The sequence below is a fragment of the Pantherophis guttatus genome, chromosome 8 (genome assembly GCF_059756535.1).
Source record: "Pantherophis guttatus breed Tessera chromosome 8, ASM5975653v1, whole genome shotgun sequence".
NCBI lineage: Eukaryota > Metazoa > Chordata > Lepidosauria > Squamata > Colubridae > Pantherophis > Pantherophis guttatus.
The window spans coordinates 41,725,282-41,743,735 of record NC_142070.1 but is presented as its reverse complement, the minus strand read 5'-3'; the positions used below and the strand labels follow the sequence as shown (position 1 = coordinate 41,743,735).

The 18,454-nt window shown below is 43.2% G+C and overlaps 1 protein-coding gene across 4 annotated transcripts in view; it reads right to left on the bottom strand.

Annotated features, from left to right (window-relative positions):
* Positions 1 to 17,920, bottom strand: part of SLC7A2 (solute carrier family 7 member 2) — a 45,613-nt gene extending 27,693 nt beyond the window's left edge. Inside the window, exons 1-2 of one of the 4 annotated variants that reach the window (XM_034442844.3) lie at positions 17,678 to 17,920; positions 1,813 to 2,009 (exon numbers count right to left, since the gene is read on the bottom strand). The gene's annotated coding sequence lies outside the window, so the exon portion shown is untranslated. The remainder of the gene's footprint in view (positions 1 to 1,812; positions 2,010 to 17,677) is intronic. The other 3 variants (XM_034442848.3, XM_034442846.3, XM_087874629.1) reach the window with 3 other exon arrangements.
* Between the last annotated feature and the right edge of the window lie 534 nt (positions 17,921 to 18,454).

Below are 18,454 nucleotides of genomic sequence, written 5' to 3'. Positions count from 1 at the left end.
ATTTTAGGAAGTGCAAGGGTCACAATAGAAGAACAATGAAGGGCAAACTCAATGGAAGTATTTTTTTTTCTTGGTTTGGAATGGGGGAGCTTTTGTAGGTTTCTTACTTCAAAAAAAATCAGTATTAACCTTATGGTAGGCCATGCACTAGAATTTTAATTTGATTCCTCCCTAAACATGGTGAGGATTTGTGTCCCCAGTTTCAGCAAAGAATGTAGGATGCTACTCAGGCAATCAGGAACTTGATATGTAGCCTTAGGCCATTAAGTTGCCCACTCCTTCATACAGCCTTTGTAGTTACACAAAAGGAAAAATTACAAGTATTCCCTCTCACTAAGAGCTTCAGCTAATCTGCTTCTGAATTGAGTATCTCTAGCTTTTCTCTTCTGCTCTTACAATTTCTTGGGTTTTTTCTTGTCTTTCATATCTCTTTTATGCCATCCTGGAAAGATAAAGCTTCTTAATTATTAAACCTGCCAGCACTACCTTAGAGTCTATAGTCTCATGAAAGTTTTGAGGCTGCACACACCAGCATATAAGGCTCCCAGAAGGATTTTCAAACCACTGTCTATAGGAGACTTCTAGGTATTCAGACTCACTTTAAAAAAGATTTCCAGACTGCAGTTTCCCTCACTGGCCAGTGGAATAAGTAAACTTTTTTTTCTATGAGCCATATTATTTGCTGCATCTTGCCCCACAATTTTCTCAAGGAAAAAAAATCCTAGCAGAGTTATAAGTTGCTCTCTTCCATTGCCACAAATACAACAAAACTCTTCTGTCCGTTCCCAAAAAGGATAATTCAAACAAAGAGTATTAATGTGATTTGTCAAATCCATAAAGCCCCTTACCATCTCAAAACGGTATTTTAGAATATAGTACCAGAACCATTGTATTTCCAAACCCCTTTTGCATCATATATAATAAAAACATGCCATTACAGTATTGAAATTAAAGTGATCGTTTCAAACAAAATGTAATTACTAATACAGGTAGTCCTCAACTTACAGCCATTCATTGAGCACTGTTTGAAATTACAACAGAACTGAAAAAAGTGATTTGTGACCCTAGCAGCATCCCCATAGTCATGTGATCAAAATTTGGGCACTTGACAACTGTATTTACAATGGTTGTAATATCCCAGGAACATATAACCATTTAGCAATCTTCCCAGTCAGCTTCTAACAGCAAAGTCAATGGAAGAACCTAAATTCACTTAACAACTGCACGATTCACTTAACAACTATAGCAAACAGGTCATAAATTCGGTGCAACTCACATAACAACTATCTTGCTTAGCAATATAAATGCTGGTCCCAGTTGTGGTGGTAAATCTAGGATTACCTGTACCACTAAAATGTCTACAGCAGTAAATACGGTATATCAATATGTAACAACATTTGCAGTACAATATTCATATGTATATACTGTATAAGCAAGCTCCACTGATATAACTGAAAATTAAATCACACTTAGGATATGACTTCCAGCTAAGATTTAAAACAAAACCAAAAAACCCCAGAACTCTTGAATAAGAATATACCCCAACGCCCATATTAAAGAGGTATATCATGTGATACAGAAAAATTTAATCTGATGTACTAAAAATCAACCATGAAGAAACAGCATTGACAGTAATCATGTAATCTTTCATACATCGTCGCTTGAACATTTAGTACAGATAAATTATAAAACAAACAGCATTCTTCCCAATATTTTTTATTTTTAAAAAATTGTAATTATTTATGTTTCATTTCCAAAGGAGGCTGCATTTTGTGAGACACAGCAAACAAAATTATAAATACCAAAACTTACCAATTTTTTTCAAATTGCACTTTCAAATTCTCCTTAGTTGTAAGCAGGGCAGGAAAATGGTACTTTGTAAGTCGTTTCCTTTTCCTTGGCTATGTTTTCAAAAATAAACCACACTGACACATTTAACTTCGTTGATAGGTGATACTTCCAATTTAAAAGTAATCTCATAAAATTATTTCATTGGGCAGCAGCTTTTTCTGTACAGGAAAGAAAAAGTATTTATTCTTTTCATAACCTATGAAACCATAAAAACCAGTTATTTGTTCTAGATTTCCATATGCCTAAATCAATTATCTAGACCACTATTGTATCATCCACCAAGTGCTGGATGTTCCTAAGCAAACTGAGGCCACTACTTATAATTTTTTGGCAGTGTCCTACTCAGCTCCACCTCAAAAAAAAAAAAAAAAAAAAAAAACCAGGCTGGAGGAGGAACCAGCCTTTAAAGGCACAGGCTTAGTTAACATTCAATAAATCTATCTGGGGGTAGGGGGGACCAAAATGCACTATCTATACAAAAATTTGTAACAAAAAAGAAAAAGAAGCTCAGGAAACAGAAATGCAAATAAGAACACCATGACTTAAACTTGCAGGTCTGAGTAATGGAAGGGGGTGGGAGTGGATCTTGTTAACTATTTTAGAAACATCCTATTCAGAGAATAGAATAACATTTTAGAACCCATAAATAGTAATTTTCTACAAAAATGTGTCAATCAGAAAACATTCACAGGTCTATGATCCTGCTTTATTCTTGCCTCTCCAGAAATACACAGTAGTTGAAAATAGTGTACTGTAATGACTTTCTATAAAATGGCATTTTTATAATTGAAAAGATATTCTGGAAAAACCTCTGGGAATATTAATACATTAGGGAGAAAATCCACAAAATTCTGTGTACCTAAAATTGCATGGTCAGTATGGAATTCAAAAAGCTTTTGAAATTTTTTCACAGTATTGTTTATTGACACTGCAATAAATAATAAAGTCAGTGACAGATCACTTCTGTCCATTCAAATTTAAGGAACTAAACCATGCTTTTATTGCATTTTCATCATACCGCTTGTCTCTGCACTTATGGACATTATCCATAAACTGGATAAGCTGATGATTTATCTGCATGTTAATTAGGTAAAATATCAACCAGTGTCTTAATTCTTCTTTTTTTTCCCATGGATTAGCATTACTGGATTTTTTTTTAAAAAAAAAATTGTTTTGTGATCAGCAGCTTTGTTTTATTCTTAGGTTCTTTTTTAAATCATAGATGACAATTATAGAATCTCAGTACTGTATAACTAAGAAAACAAGATTTTAAATTGATTAAATTGATTTAAATTAAACTGTGGGAATGGTAATCATTGTAAATATGCTGGATTTGGATACAGTAAGGAAAGCATTCCTTCTGACGACGTGATTCAAAAACCATGAAAATCTAGGTAAGAACTCAAATACTCCAAAGAAAATTTTGTGGTCAACATATTAAGGCAGCGGTCCACAACCTTTGCAGCTTGGTGGCCTGGCCGGAGGGGGGGGACAGGGGAACCGGGCTGTGTGAGCAGCGGGCTGGCACACATGTACGCGCTCGCACAGCTTGACTTGCGCAAACGGTGGGCCAGTGTGCATGCACATGCACACGCAGTTTGAGTTGTGTAAGTTGAGCTGTGCATGTGCATGCACGCTGGCCTGCTGCTCGCACAAGTTGAGCTGTGTGCGTTTGTGCGGCCCGGTTCCAAATAGGCCACAACCTGGTAGTGGGCCACAGCCCGGGGGTTATTCTGTATTAAGGAACAAGGTGCCATAAATGTCAATGCAGGTAATGCTTGATTTATGACTAGTCATTTAATAACCAGTTGATGTTACAATGGGCTAGAAAAATGTTACTAATGATCTGTCCTTGAAGTTACAACTGTGTGTTCATTTTGGGTATTTGATAACAGGCTCACATTTACAACCCGTTGCAGGAAACAACGATTTGCAAGTTTTTGGTTGTTTTCTAATTGAAAATGGCAAAAAATTCCCTTACAGTATTTTGGATTTATTTAATGACCATGTGTGTCATTTAACCGTGGTGACTTGTTTTACAACTGTCATAAAATGGTCATAAAACCGACTTTGCCTGGACTTACAACTGCAATAACTTAAGACTAAAATTCCAAGTTCCACTGAGGTCATAAGTCAAGGACTTTAAGGAGGTTATCTTACAGCATTTTCTGATTCAAGTAAAATATTTGTTTCCCTTGCACCCATGTCAGCGCAATATCATTAGTGTTTGAATCAATTGCATTCCAACATGAAGAAATAATAACCTATCATAATAACCAGTTTGGTCTAGTGCTGTGATGGCGAACCTATGGCACACGTGCCACAGGTGGCACACGGAGCCATATCGGTGGGCACATTAGCTCAGCTGATTTTTGGGCCTTTTGGACCCACTAGAAGTAGGGAAGCAGGCTGTATCCTGCCTCCGGAGGGCCTGGGGCGGGGAAAGGGCCATTTTTTGCTCTCTCCAGGCTCTGGAGCCTCTCTAGGAGCCTGGGGAGGGCGAAAACAGCTTTCCCCAGCCCCCAGGAGGCCCTCCGGAGGCTGGAAACGGCCTGTTTGCCAACTTCTGGTGGGACTGGAAGGCCTGTTTTTTGCTCTCCTCAGGCTCCAGAGCCTCTCTAGGAGCCTGGGGAGGGCAAAAACAGCCTTCCCCATCCCCCCCCGGAGGCCCTCCAGAGGCTGGAAACGGCCCGTTTGCCAACTTCCGGGCCCACTCTGCCACTGCGTGCCAAAAGCGGGGGGAGCCCAGGGGGGTGTTGTGCACGCAGGTGCGGTGGGCGTGGCATATATAATTATGGGTGTGGGCACGCACATGAGCTCCCCCCGCTTTTGGCACATGAAGGCAAAAAGGTTAGCCATCACTGCTCTAGTGGCTAAGGCACCCAATCTAGAAAGCAGGAGACTATGAGTTCAAGCATTGTCATAGGTATTAAAACCAGCTGGGTGACCTTGAGCCAGTCCCTCTCTCTCAGCCCAACTCACCTCACATGGTTCTTAATGTGGGGAAAATCGGAAGGGAAAAGTGTATTGGATAGATAATGCGCATGTCCAAGATGGCGGCATCTGCCTGAGCCACGGTTTGTGGATGGGGGTTTTTGCCCCAAGGGTCCCTTTTGGGGGTCGTTTTGGCGATTTCTGACCCCTGGTTTGGCTGGGGGAGTTTCCCGCCGGCCGGTTGGGGGGTTTGTGCCCCCGGGAGATCGAGGCTTGACGGGACGGCGATGGTGGTGCCGGCGAGATCCGCTGTGGGCGCACCAGCTGGGCGGCGGCGGCGTTCCTCTCTGCTGGAGCCGTTTGGAGGTCGGAGCAGCAGCAGCGACGGGTCCGCTGAGGTCGTTTGCGGTCCGGGCATGGCCCCAGGCTCAGAGGTTTTCCTGGGGACCGCCGGACTCCTTGGTGAGCTTAGGGACGCTGCCAGAATTCCTCCTTTGGCAGCGTCAGCGGAAGCGGCGTCAGCGGCTGCAATGGCGGCCGCCTGGCGATGGCGGGGAGGAGAGCGTCGTCCGCCAACCCTGCTGAGGTGGTCGACGGGGTCAACGTGGCAAAGTGGAACACCGACCATCCAGGCTTGGCGAGGATTGACGTGAGGGCTGCCCAGTTAATGGGTTAGTTCCTCACGGCCACCGGGAGGCCTCCGTTGGATTTTGCGGGCTGGGGGTGGGAGTTTTCTCCCCCCTATTTTTCCAGCGTTCCCCTGACATCATGCCTTCGGACTGGCTGCCATTTACGGACTCACTGGCACTGAAGTTTGGCTCATATTCATCTGAGCCCTCCCCCCCCGCCGTTAAGGGGACTGTAAATTGTATTGGGAGGTTATGAGAGCCGGTGTATTTCTTCCATCCCACCAGCAGAGGGGACTGATCATCCTACCAACCACCATGAGAGGGTGGCTTTGGCTTTTGTGCCCCTCAGGCTGAGTCGGTATGGTACTACCTGCATTTCGCCAGCAAAGGGAATTGACTATCAGACCAACCACCGTGAGAGGGTGGTTGTGGACTATTAGACCAACCACTGTGAGAGGGTGGTTATGGACTTTAACCCCTTGTGCTGTGTTTGATATTGCTCACTACTTCCATCTCATCAGTAGAGGGGATTGACCATCAGACCAATCACTGTGAGAGGGTGGTTGGATTGTATCTCCCTTGAACTGTGTCGTCTTGGCAAGAGATCCTACCCACTGTGGTGAGGGGGCAGTGGACTTTGGACCTTGGACTTTGGATGCCCCCATCTTATTTGTCCACCCTGGACCTCTTATTCTCCATCTGGACCCTTGGAACATGGTCACTTATCCTCCTGTGGCAAGATGTATTCGGCAGCTGAGCTTCTTGTTCTGCGAGACTCCCCCCTCTCGCAGGATTGGCCCTCCAGTCTATCGAGGGCCTACCTCGATGATGGGTTTTGGAAACCCGAGAGGTGGCATGCGGCGAAGAGGGGGCTGAGGGGTTTTTTAAAATTGTCATTTGCCAATTTTTAAGGGGTTTTGGGAGGGGGGGAGGGTTGTCTGGCAAAGGATAGGGAGGGTGATTTGTTGGGGGGGGCGCCAGGCCCGGCACAGGGCCGCATTAGGGGAGGTGCAGAGCGGGGATCTGAGGGGGTGGGTGTCGTGAGGGAAGAGGGCGATGTCATCAGTACTGTGGATGGGAGGGGCAGGTATGGTGGGAGCAGGGGGCCATATCATGTTGTGGGGGCGCGTACCCGCTGTCTCCAAGCGGTAACGTGCTCCGGCTCCCAATGCTCTTCTCGTTCCCTGGGTTGTCCAGAGCCTCAGAGCCTGGGTCTTAGGCTGATGGTGTGCAACACCAGGTCCATGATTAATAAAGCCCCCCTCATTTGTGAGTTGATTCAGGAGGGGGGAGTGGACCTGGCGGGTATTACAGAGACCTGGTTGGGCCAGGAGGGGGGGTCCCCCTCGTAGAAATGTGCCTATTGGGTTTCATCAGCCAAGGGCCCAGGGTAGGGGTGGGGGGTAGCGGTTATTGTAAAAGAAGGTCTTGATCATTGAGAGAGGTTTATTGGACCCGTGTCCCTCCTGGTTGGTGCTGGCTACCCGGGAGATTACACGAGGCTGGCTCCAGAGGATTATAAATGCTTCCTTGATTGAAGGTTTCTTGCCTCCCGCCTTGAAAGAGGCGATGGTGAGGCCCCTCCTCAAGAAGCCCTCTCTGGACCCAGCTGTTTTGGCAAACTATTGTCCAGTTTCCAACCTTCGCTTCTTGGCGAAGGTTGTTGAGAGCGTGGTTGCGCGACAGCTCCCGCAGTACCTGGATGAAACCGTCTATCTAGATCTGTTCCAGTCTGGCTTCAGGCCCGGGTACAGCACGGAAACGGCATTGGTCGCGTTGGTTGATGATCTCTGGAGGGCTTGGGACAGAGGTTGCTCCTCTGTTCTGGTCCTATTAGACCTCTCAGCAGCTTTTGATACCATTGACCATGGTATCATGCTGCGACGGTTGGAAGGGTTGGGAGTGGGAGGCACTGTCTTACGGTGGTTCTCCTCCTATCTCTCCGACCGGTCGCAGTCTATGTTGGCTGGAGGGCAGAGGTCGACCTCAAGGCACTTAGTTTGTGGGGTGCCACAAGGGTCGGTCCTCTCGCCTCTCCTGTTCAACATTTATGTGAAGCCGCTGGGCGAGATCATCCGTGGTTTTGGGGTGCAGTACCATCTGTACGCTGATGACACCCAGCTGTACGTCTCCACCCCAGACCACCCCAACGATGCCCTTGAAGTGATGTCCAGGTGCCTGGAGGCCGTGCGGGTCTGGATGGGGAGGAACAGGCTCCGACTCAACCCCTCCAAGACTGAGTGGCTGTGGCTGCCGGCGTCCCGATATAGTCAGCTGGTGCCATCGCTGACTATTGGGGGCGAGACATTGGCCCCCACGGAGAGGGCGTGTAACTTGGGTGTCCTCCTGGACACACGGCTGTCTTTAGAAGAGCATATGACAGCCGTGGCCAGGGGGGCTTTCTATCACGTTCACCTGATACGCTAGTTGCGTCCCTTTCTGAATCGGGACTCCTTATGCACGGTCACTCATTCTTGGAGGGGTTACTTCCCGCCTGGACTACTGCAATGCTCTCTACATGTGGCTCCCCTGGAGGAGCACTCGGAGGCTCCAACTGGTGCAGAATGCGGCCTCGCGGGTACTTATGGGGGCGACATGGCGCTCCCACATGACACCTCTCCTGCACGAGCTGGTCTTCCAGTGGTCTTCCGAGTGCGCTTCAAGGTGTTGGTTCTCATCTTCAAAGTGCTCCATGGCTTAGGACCCGGTTATTTACGAGACCACCTTCTGCCTCCGATAACCTCCCACCGGCCAACACACTCCCACAGAGAGGGCCTCCTCAGGGTGCCGTCTGCCAGGCAATGTCGGCTGGCGACCCCCCAGGGAAGAGCCTTCTCTGTGGGGGCACCCGCCCTCTGGAATGAGCTACCCCCAGGGATACGACTGATCCCGGACCTCCGGACATTCTGCCGGGCCCTGAAGACTTTTTTATTTCAGCAAGCCGGGCTGGGTTAAAAATCTTTTAATTGGGGAATTTTATGGGCAAGGGGTTTTAAATTGGAGAAACCAAGATAATTTAATTTTTGTTTTAATGTATTTTAATATTTGTATTGTGTGTTTTTAATTTTGGCTGTTCACCGCCCCGAGTCCTTCAGGAGAGGGAGCGGTATAAAAATTTAATTAATAAATAAATAAATAAATAAATAAATAAATAAATAAATAAATATGTTCACCATTTGGAGTTATTTGTAAAATAATAAATGCAGGAAACAAACAAACAATATAACATAACATGCTGATTTCTTTATTTAGTAGTTGTTACTACCGAATGAAGGCTAATATACGTGTCCCAGGATAATGTTATAGGATACCAATCTGAGTCGGCCACTGGGACCAGAGGTTTAGTCTTCCGAGCTTTCAGACTCGTGCTAGAACCCGTCTTCAGGGAACTTCTCTTTAACAGAATGTGGTACACTAAACCTCTGGTCCCTGTGACTGACCCAGATTGGATCCTGCAGTTATTACTATCTTTTTTTAAACAGGATATTCAAAAGTAAGCATTATTTTTCAGCTACTTTTGGAGGTACCGCATCCTTCATTCCTACAACATGTGGTTCATGAAACGTCTAGTGCCACATAACAGGAAGATTTCAAATGTTGTATTTTCTCTATGCATGTGTTGAATGCAAACCCGCAACCTTCTTTTGGCTCCAGACAGGCTTGTTCCATGGTTATTTCAGTCAGTGGAGAAAGTTGCAACATATGCTTGGGTTAGCAGAAGGTCATTTGACGCAGGCATGATGTGATCAGCTTGAAAACCTCTCATCAAGTTCCCAATGTATTTCATAAGGTACATGGTTTAAAATACATAGCCGTATAATTGTACCTGCACAGAACAGTTAAAAATGAGTGGAACGTCATTTCCATGCTGTCCTAACCTTGTATAGGAAGCAACATTCAAGTGATTGCTTTTATGTTTGCAAGGAAAATACTTCATGCTGTTACTGATACATTAAGTGCTATTTAAAGTAAAGCACGTACCTTGAAAATGGAACTCTTTGGCTTTAGTTGCCTAAGATATAAATAAATGTTTCTTTTACTTCCAAGGATAATTTATATTATCTTGAAATGACGATTACAGATTAAATGTGAAGGAATGGATTAGATGTCTGTTTTTTTAATGTCAGAGGCTAACTCTGTAAAATAAATGCATGACAGGAAACTCGAGAGGTTGAAATTAAGTAATCCAAGCACAGGGACAAGAACACATGAAAAATGGACTACTTCAGATGGCCTTCCTCTTCTCCAGTCTTCTGGGGGTGGGGGTGGGGGTGTCAGATACAGGTGGAAGGTGCCAGCTGTATTAGGACTAGGAGACAATGATTTGAATACAAACAGGATCAGTTTGATGGAAAAGGAGTTGTACTTTGAATTATGTTAATTGAGATCAATTTCACAGTGAAGTATCCAGGGTGTGTATTCTACAAAAGTTTATTATAGCAATAATAAATTCAATCTCCCACTGAATTAGTGAGCTGCAGATCTCAATTCTGTGTTTCTAAATACGTTTAAATTTCCAATTAAAAACCTGTTTTTCAAAATATGCTTACATTTCAACTTATCTTAAATAATTGTAATTCAAAAGTGATTGCATTTGTACTGTAATTATAATATATATATTATATATTATATATATATACAGAATGCAGCCGCGTGGGTGGTTATGGGCGCAACTCGTTGCGCCCATGTGACACCCCTCCTGCGCGAGCTGCACTGGCTCCCAGTGGTCTTCCAGGTGCGATTCAAGGTGTTGGTTACCACCTTTAAAGTGCTCCATGGCATAGGACCCGGGTACCTTCGAGACCGACTTCTGCCACCAATAGCCTCCCACCGACCAGTCCGCTCCCACAGAGAGGGTCTCCTCAGGGTGCCATCGGCCAAGTTATGTCGGCTGGCGACACCCAGGGGGAGGGCCTTCTCTGTGGGAGCCCCAGCCCTGTGGAATGAACTGCCCCTGGAAATACGTATGATCTCCGACCTCCGGGTGTTTCGCTGCGCATTGAAGACCCTGTTGTTCCGCCAGGCCGGGCTATCAACATAATAATTTTAAATTGGGGTATTTTAAATTTCTGGGATTTTAATTTGAGCCTAATCTATTTAATGATTTTAAATTTTAATTGTTTTGTTTTGTTTTGTGTTTTTCAATAGGCTGTACACCGCCCTGAGTCCTTCGGGAGAAGGGCGGTATAGAAATAAAATAATAATAATAATAATAATAATTATTATTATTATTATTATTATTATTATTATTATTATTATTATTATTGCTCTGTAGAATTTAAACACATCTAAACGTATTATAAATTTATTATTACATAAGCTTGTTACAAAGAAGAACCCATAGAAATTCTCAAAAGCCAATACAGTGAAAATGTTCTGTGACAAAGTCCAATGCATCAGAAAAGTTAGTAGTAGATGACATAAGCAAACTATTGATATAATTCAGCAAAGAATTATTTTAGGAATCTGTCAAGAACTCTTACATTCAAATGTAAGTAAGTAGCACACACATTTTGTAGAGTAATGTTACAGAGGAAAGTTTAAAGGTCATATTGTTCAATCTGTATATCAAACCTTCCAGATGTTTAGCTAGTGTTTTAGTGTTTCAGAGTTTTTCTATTCAACCTATACCAAAAAAAGAAGTGTATATTTTATTAAATTCAATTTAATACAAGATTCTTAAGGGGGAATCATGACGAGTTGTAAGTGTTAGGAAAATCTTCAAAAGAGCCTATTAAAATCAATGACATAGTTTCCCTTTTTACCATCATTACCTTTAATATGAGACAGATGATGACTTGGTACATACAGTGTTTATTTCAATACATCTTATTTTTAAGAACTCAATTGACTGGACTCACATAATATATTACCAATCATTAACTATGGTTTACAAATTACATTATTTGAGATCACAAAACAAGCTCACTGTATTATGATTTAGCATAATGTGCAAAACCAGTCTTTAACATGATGACCATAACAATTCTAAATAGTAACAGAAAAATAAAAATAAATATCACATTTGATTTGCTAGTATTTCCTATGTGCTAAAAATATAACATCGGGTATTTCTTCATGGTTTTTATTTATTTATTAAATTTATGTGCAGATAGACCAGGGGTGTCAAACTCAATTTCACTGAGGACCACATCAGAATTGGAGTTGAGCTCGGGGGCCAGGGTGGGCATGGCCAGCTCGATATCACTCATGTCGGGGGCATCTTTGGCGGCCCAAACACTCTGCCAGTGAAAACAGGCACCTGAGCTCCATTTTCAGCTGTGATGGCCTCCCGCAACCCGCTGACAGTGAAAACTGAGCTCGGGTGCGGCCCTCCTGAGGTGGCCCTCCCAAGCTCCATTTTCAGTGGCAGAGGCACCACGGGCCAGTCCTTTGCTGTTTCCAGGGAAGCCCTGTGGGCCAGATCTAAGCACCCCATGGGACAGATCCAGCCCCTGGGCCTTGAGTTTCACACCCCTGAGATAGACCTTCACTTACAACCAGTTATTTAATGATTGTTTGAAGTTACAATGGACCTCCCCAAAGCTATCACCCAGAATCAAAATTCTGACGGCTGCACCACCCTATAGTCATGGGATTGCATTTTAAGCTCTCAGCAACCAGCCACATTTATGGTCGTCTGCAGTGTCCTGCAATCACATATAAACAATTTACATTTTTTGCTGAAAACTGCCATGTACTTCCAGTTTCCAGCAAAAAACATCTATTGAAAACAATTGATTTGTTTAAGGGCTAAAGTGTTCGCTCTACAATTGCCGCATTCACTTAATGGATTACTGCAAAAAAGATAATTGGCCCCAGTCATGTGGTGATTAATGACTGGCATGACTTACAACTATAATTCTGGGTTCAATTATGGCCATAAGTCGAGGACTATCTGTATGTAGTTATTATTATTTATAAGAAGTACAGGTCTTCCTCTGCCTGTGGGTTTTTTAGAAGAAATGGATAGAATGGAATGTAATCCATTAGGACTGTACAACCTACTACAAACTCAGCAAAGGTAGTTACACAAACACTAGATAGGACCATAACATAAAAGCAGCACTGTACCAACACTAATGTTGTTTTGTCAGTGGACAAAACAACATTCTCATTAATGAGCTCTAAGGGTCCCTAAGACAACAGCTCTGGCTTTTTACTACTCGATAGGTGAATATGACTGCCTAGTCTGGTATAAATCAGCACACACTGGGAAAGAAGATGTTGCTTTGAATGAAGCTAGCTGAATTGTTACCTGATACGCCTTAAATCAGGGCTGTCAAACTCCTGGTCCATGGGCCGGATGCATCATGCGCAGTCTACACCTGGTTTAGCGAAGGGGGGGAAGTCCTGATACGTCACATGACACCACCGTGACAACGTGAGTTTGACACCCCTGCCTTAAATCTACTCCTCTAGATAAGATCTACCACCTAGCTGGAGCTGCCTAAAGCATTGCCCCACCTACTGTTCGCAGAGAAGAAGCAGCATACAGAGAGACTTAAATCAACTCTATCTAGACAACACCTTCTCTATGGTTTATAACCAGCTCATCAGAGATTAAAATCCAGGAAAACTTCCTTAGGCCGAAGAATTTGAAAGCAGAGTTAACCTATGGAAAGCACCAAAGCACCAATACTGGATGGAACCAATGGACGAACTGGCACCTGGGCCTAATGAAAGATAGAAAGTATGGAAATATCATTGAATAGACTGCACAAGATCCAGAGACACCCACAACAAATGGGGCTCTCTGGTGCCTTCTGCCCTTTGCAATTCTAGTGACAGGCAGACAACATATATGTAGACTTGTCCTTTGTGTCCTAATCAGTGTACCCCTCAGGACCTTATGGCAGCATGACAGAACGCAATTAATGTTGCTAGTTTTTGGGCAAGATTTGTTTAACTTGTACATATTTTAATCTTGTACTTCTTCTTTTAAATATTGTATAGTATGCCTTATTTTAATTGTGATGCTTCTGACGCAAATAAACAAACATCAAAAACAACAGAAACTGTAGATTACCAAGTTCATCTTAAATTAGTTTTAGCCTAAAAAATTAACTAAAATCCTATGGTTCAATATTTCTGCATTTCAAATGCTAACCAATATCCAAAAATATTTTGGTTCCTATGTCCAAAAGGGCTTATGAAACTGTCATTAATATAGCAGATAGTAGACTGCTACAGAACCATACAAAATTCATGAGACAGGGAAGGTAGTGCTGTCAAAGCAAGAATGTTTTAAAAGCTACCTGTTCAACATCACATTTTCTACTAAAGGTTTAAGGTACAATACAAAACAGAAGATGGGTTGATTTGAAATACTAATTCCAACTATCCCAGTGAAAAATAAAGATTACCTATTTTTAAAAAATAGCATCCTTAGTTATCTGCAACAAGACTATCAAACAACTTAATAGTGAAATTACTGCTGTCAGTGGTGGTTTGTAAATCTAAAAAAGAACTGCAGACATTATCAATATCAGATTTCACATCCTGATTTCTTATCAATCCACAGATTCTATCACCTCCAGCTCTAGCATCTAATATTAGGTTGAAAGGCCACCAAGCAAAAGCAAATACTGCATAAACATTCACTTTAAGCAGATTAGTTCTGCACCATCTTTGTGTGCAGACACAAAGTGCAACATCAACAGTAAATTAATGCAGGTTCTGCTCATTAATTTGGTTCACTGGGCTAAGTGTAACCCCCATCTGTCAGTATACAAGGAGTAAAAAAAAAAATAACCAAAGTGTTAGAAATCCCACTGAAATCATGTTTTTTAACCAGTCAAGTGAACAACCAAACTATGTATCAATAAAAACTATTTTATAGAATGGGATTTGACTTTTCATAAAGCAAAATAAATGTTGGTATATCTAACAATCACATAATTTTATTTTGTGAGAAATAAAACTTGTAATAATATATTAACTATGATAATTTGAGCCTAAATAAAGATTCCAACTACATGAGCTGTTCAAAAAATGTTTTTGGTAAATCCCAACAAAACCAAGGAACTCATTACATTCAGAATTAAGCAATTTTTTTTTTAATTTTAAGAAGCTGCATTATAACCATAAAGCAACCAAGATGGGTTTATAGTTTTTTGAGAACAAAATACTCCTAGACCAAAATGTATGCTTGTTTTTGTTTTTGCAAATTTATACAAACTAGGCTTTGCCATAATGGTTTAATGTGGTTATTCTTTCAGAACAAAACAAACAAATAAATAAATGCAACACATTCCTAGTAGAATAGTTGCCAAAAGAATATATTCGAAAAGGACTGTCTTGAGGCCAGTAATTATGTTAAACAATATTGAACATGTGATGGTCTATTTAGGCCACCAAACAGGCCGATTTTTTTCTCAGTGCCAGAAGCCAAATTAAAACATCAAAGAAAAATAGTTGTCTGCTATCTAACATAAACAGATCCAATGAAACAGACTGCAACACCTCTCTGATGTTAAATTCCATTGTTCTTCATGTCAGGAAGTAATATGTATGCATAAAACAGGTTTTGTCCTACATTGGGTTGTTAGTGCAACTGGGAGGAAAAAAAGAAGAACACATACAATATAAAAGTAGTGTAGTGTAGTATAACCTTGGTAAGGAAATTACATAACATCTATATTTTCTGTTCTGAGAGTTTAATGGAAGATGGTCTCTATATATCATTCTGCTATATTATTCTTTAAGATGTCCCTCCATACAGCTAAACACAAAAACACCCACCCATACACCAACTTAAATCAATCTGAGGTCTGCACTCTGGAATAGACAGAACCGTCTTGAACAAGTTATTCAAGAAAACTGCACTGGTTATTTGGTTTTGTGATTTACAGCAAATTTAATACAGATTTTAGATTTTACTCTCAATTTCTTGTTCAGACCAAGCAATGCCAACATAAGAAACACAATCCTCAACAAAGGAGCATTGTATTGCCATATGACTTGAAATGCCACTCAATGCTGGCTATGATTGCCAGCATTACATAAATGACGTGACTTGTAATCACTACACTACTTGGAAGTAAAAAAAATACACATACATAAAGAAGGTGAATATTAGTTATGTGTGTGTTGAAGACACTGCATTATTTGCTCAATTCTTTCTGAATAAGGAATATCTGTATATTGAAAGCACTGCTACAGATATTTTTGTTTAGCTAGTTTTGAAAAAGTATGTTATGTGAAGCCAGCCACTTTTATAAACCATGCAGGAACTAAGCCACAAAGACTTTTTAAAATAATCTATGTTCTACCACAGGGATGTCAAACTCAAGGCCCCGGGGGCTGGATCCAGCCCATGGGGTGCTTAGATTTGGCCCATGGGGCCACCCTGGAAACAGTGAAGGACATGGTGCTTCTGCCAGTGAAAACGTGTGGCCCTCTTGAGCTCCGTTTTCACTGGCAGATCGCTTGGGCTGCCACAGGCGCCCCCAACGTAAGTGACGTCGAGCTAGCCATGCCCACCCTGGCCACGCCCACCCTAGCTCCCTGAGGTCAAACACAACCCTGATGTGGCCCTCAATGAAATTGAATTTGACACCCCTATTCTAGCAGGAAGTGTAATCCTCCAAATAATCTGTTTTAAACAGCAAAAACAAAAGTTATAGTCTGTGATGGCTAAACACAGATTATGTATTTTTGTTACAGGAAGAATGCAAGATGTCCAATGTATAGTACTGATCCACTTCTCTCTCATGTTAATCACCACTGATTATTGTAAAACAGACCTAGACCAGTTTACTGGAATTTCCCATCTGACCCTTAAAAAGGATACCATCTGTGTTCACTGATTTCTTTATTTAAAGTATGTATGAAAAATTGTGCTTGAAGAAAAAAAAAACTGGTTTGGGCTGGCCTTTGGCTTCCCAAAGACCAACTGACCTAGTACCTCAGAGAGAGAATGAGGAGAATTCATCTCCTCCAGCAAAGCCAGTTCTAACAAGGAAGAGGATTTATCTGCATCCTGTTCTTGCTCTGAGAACAGAGATTCCAGAGAAAGCCAGAGGCTTTCCCCAGATCAGATATACTACTTAGCAATGTATACAATCACTTACCCCTAGTTAAAAGTAGTTCAAATGACCTTTCAGGATGAAATAAGTTTGACAGGCAATTTTGAACTTTGCTTAGAATATTTCTGGCCTCTTTTTTCTCCAATTCACACTTAACCATTGAAGTGAAATGCCCTGGTATTTTATTTCATTCTTACACGAGGCATCACAGCTTTTGTTTTGAATCAGACAAGCCAATGAATCCCTGGTCTTTGCGTAAACAGCACATACTGTCATGAAGTTTTAACTATAAATACACCATGCAACCAGCTTGAACCAACTCAACCCTGAAAACAGGACAAAATCACCCCAAGCTGTCCTTTACCTCACCCACAGTGTAGATCAGGCAAAGCAGAAGTAAACAAGGGGTGGTGGTTGAGTTGCTAACATTCCTTCCATCTTATGCCTTTCATCATGCCTGCCTCATGTTAAAGTCTAAACTGCCTTTAGAACAAGTACCTTGCAACAGAATCCTTTCATGGGACTCTGGAACAGCGCCTATGAACAGAATAGAAAGTGCAGTCAAAGGGATTTTTGCGTGGGATCCTAAGCTAGCCAGCCTTTCCTGGGGGGTGGGGTTCCGATTTTCTTTTACATCAGCCACATAAGAGCTCAGATTCAACAGCGGCATTTCCCTGGCGGAAAAGAGTCGCTGACAGGAAAAATTGCATCAGCTGAACATCTGCCAGCCACGCGGGTATTACTGGCACAGGACGAGATGCGGTGGCATCCAAGATCGCGACAAACGAGAAAGTTCAGAGACCAGCAAGCCATTCACACCTTATCCTTAACCCCTCCACGCTTTCCACAGCCTTTTGGTCAGGAACTCCCGGGTTTTTTTCGCTCCCCTCCCTCCCCACACCGCCGCTTCCCTGCCACGCAATCTGCTTTTCCCAAGAGCGCCCTCTTTTCACCGCCTTGCTCTCCCCGCCACCTCCCGTGCCTAAATAAACTGTCCCCACGTGCTCATGGAAAGAAAAACACTTTCCACGGAACGCTGCTTTTGTTTTTTAAAATCCCTCCCCAACTCTCAGCGGGAAGCCTTATTAAGCGGAGGGGAGGGAAACTTCGCTTCGCCCGGCAGTTCTAGGCAAAGCGCCCGCAGAGAGGAGTCTGTGCGCGCGCGTGTGTGTGTGTCCAGGGGAAAGAAGCGCGGGGGAAGGAACGAGGGGGCGAAGAGGTGCTTCCACTCACTGGAGCCGTCTGAAGTGCTGGCGGGCGGACAGGCGGACTTGCGGCAAGCGGAGGCGCGGAGCTGCGGGTGCTTCGAGAGGGGAGCCCGTCCAGCGCTGGCTGCTCACTCGACAGCGAGCCGGCCGAAGAAAGAACTCAGGGTTCCGAAATTCTTTGGCGCGTGGCCCCGCCCCCACATTCCACTCGGGCCGCCCCCCTCACAGGCCCCCTTGCCTTCCCACGCCCCGGAGAGCTGATGAACACGGGGAGTCCGCCCAGCCCTCCTAGCCAATGGCGAGGCGAGGCAGTGGCTGGCAGGTCCTCGCGCGCTGTCGGCGTTCCTGCCTGCAGGAATTGGACGGTCTCCCAAGTTGTCTTGGAAAGGGGACTGGGATGGCTTGGCTCATGGAAAGGAGCGCCCTGCGAAAAATTGCGAGTTTCATATCGCGGCCCTTCCTGTTCATTGGCAAGCCTACGGGCTCCAACTCTCTCCCCCAATTAATAGCCTATTTATTCATAGACAGCGATGACGCATTTGAAACTATACGGTAGTACGGTACTAACGATAACCTCGGGCTGTGAACGCACCTGGACGTATGTTGTGTTGGCGTGACAACATGCTTGCATTCCCGAGGTCTGTTCGAAGGCATGCTTAATTTAAGAAGTCTCTCTGGCATCAGGTGTTTGTTTGTTTTTTCCTTCCTGGAAATAAATGTCGGTGTTAATGGATGAGTAAGTTTTGCCTTGTAAGTAATGTAATCAGAGGATCAAGTTTTTAAAGATCTTACCTTCTTTATT